The 1,819-nt window shown below is 50.7% G+C and overlaps 1 protein-coding gene across 1 annotated transcript in view; it reads left to right on the forward strand.

Annotated features, from left to right (window-relative positions):
- The window catches only part of C2CD2L (C2CD2-like), a 15,493-nt gene that overhangs the window by 4,222 nt on the left and 9,452 nt on the right, over positions 1 to 1,819 (forward strand). The window lies entirely within an intron of this gene.

The following is a 1,819-nucleotide window of genomic DNA, read 5'->3' on the forward strand; positions in this document are numbered from 1 at the left end:
AAAAAAAAAAAAAAGAAACCCTGTCTCTACTAAAAATAACAAAAATTAGCCAGGCATGATGGCGCATGCCTATAGTCCCAACTACTTGGGAGGCTGAGGCAGGAGAATCACTCGAACCTAGGAGGTGGAGGTTGCAGTGAGCTGAGATGTCGCCACTGCACACCAGTCTGGGCAACAGTGACTCTGTCTCAAAAAAAGAAAAAAAAAAAAAGAGGGAGGACTAACTAGGGAGACTCATGTAAGACTGAATTGTGAAGCAGTATCTGGCAGCATAGGACCAAGCACTCAGTGGAGAAGTTAAGGGAATAAATCAAAGAAGTCGGAGAATGGAGATCACTGGGATTCTGAGGGTTCCTGAAGGATTCTTGGGGGAAGAGGGTCTTCATAGGGAAACCTTCTACCTGGACAACTTCCTGCATAACCTGCTCCCCTAAACCCTAACTGCTCTCCCCAATGACAGCTTCCTCCTGCATCCCTGGGTTCTGGCCCTGAGTTCTCTCCTCCCTTGATTTCATGCCTTCTCCTCCCTTTGAGATTAGAAACCCAGCCTCTAGGAATCTCCACTGATTTGGCAGTCCAGTGACAGTACATGGGCAGGCCACAGGAGGTTACTTCATTCATCCCCACCTCTCCCCATCATTCCTTACGGGGAAATCCAGGGAGGCCCAGCCTACCCCACCACCTCCTCTGGCTCAGACAAACCTGTTGCTGACCTGTCAGGTTCTACCTAGCCCTGCAACCTCACACTTTAGAAGGCATTGTTTATTCTCTTATTTTCCTGTGCTCATTCCTCAGACAACTATTTGGGTTTGCGAGAAAGATACTTAACACCTTTCCATCCTACCTCTTTAAGAAAGGGACTGTGTGCCAAAGACCTTCCCACATGTATGAAGAAGGGGCTCTTGGGAGAACGTGAATTCCCACAGGATTCCTTTGAATCCTTTTGCAGGTATTTCCTTCCCCTGTCCTCAGCAAGCATTGATGAGCCCCAGTCCTGTAGAGGTTGAATCAACTCCTTGAGTCTAGGAAAAGATGGCTCCTGAGGCCAGAGGTTGGGCAGTGTACCTACAGCACCATTTCTTGGGAGCTTGTTGGGATATCACATACTTGGAATGGCAAGGTCTTATGGCTGAATCTATTCAGTCCAGTGCTACATTGCCAGCTTCCCCGTCATTACCACCCCCTCTGCACGTGCTCCATAGGCAGGAGCTGTTACTATGGAAATATATTATTTTTAAAAACAGACACACAGCCTGGGCTTGGGAATCTCCAGAACAAACCTACACAGGCAAGTAGGTTAATGGGGCTGTTTCTGGGTCCAAGCTCCAAGAGGAAGGAGGGTGATGATGGTGGGGGGAATTCAAAATTCGGCGTTCTACTCGCAGCCTCTCCCAGCTTCAGGTTCTGCTTTCTCTCTGTTGACATCAGCTGAACCTCTGCCAGGCACTTCTATCTGGGAGGGATGTTCTGCACCTTCTTACCCTGGGCCTCGCTTCCCCCAGGAAATGGGAAGCTAGAAGTCGCTGAGTCTGGGGGTGTTGGGAGAAAGGGGCGGTGATTTCCACGGGGGTCACCTCCTTCTTAACCTCACAGGCGTCCGACCTGTGGAAATCTAACAAGCACAGGGGAAAGCAAAGGCAGGATCTTAGGTAAGTGAAGTTACTCTTGCCTTGAGCTGAGTGTGGGAGCACCGCGATTGCAAGATGGGGCGAGGTGATCAAAGATCCCGCCTATTTTCAACCCCGGAACCTCCTCCGCTGGCTGCTCGCCCTCCCGCCCTCCTCCAGCGAGGGAGCGCCAGGCTGTCGTGGCCCCGCCC

The sequence above is a fragment of the Colobus angolensis genome, unplaced genomic scaffold (assembly GCF_000951035.1).
Source record: "Colobus angolensis palliatus isolate OR3802 unplaced genomic scaffold, Cang.pa_1.0 Scaffold7, whole genome shotgun sequence".
NCBI classification, from domain to species: domain Eukaryota; kingdom Metazoa; phylum Chordata; class Mammalia; order Primates; family Cercopithecidae; genus Colobus; species Colobus angolensis.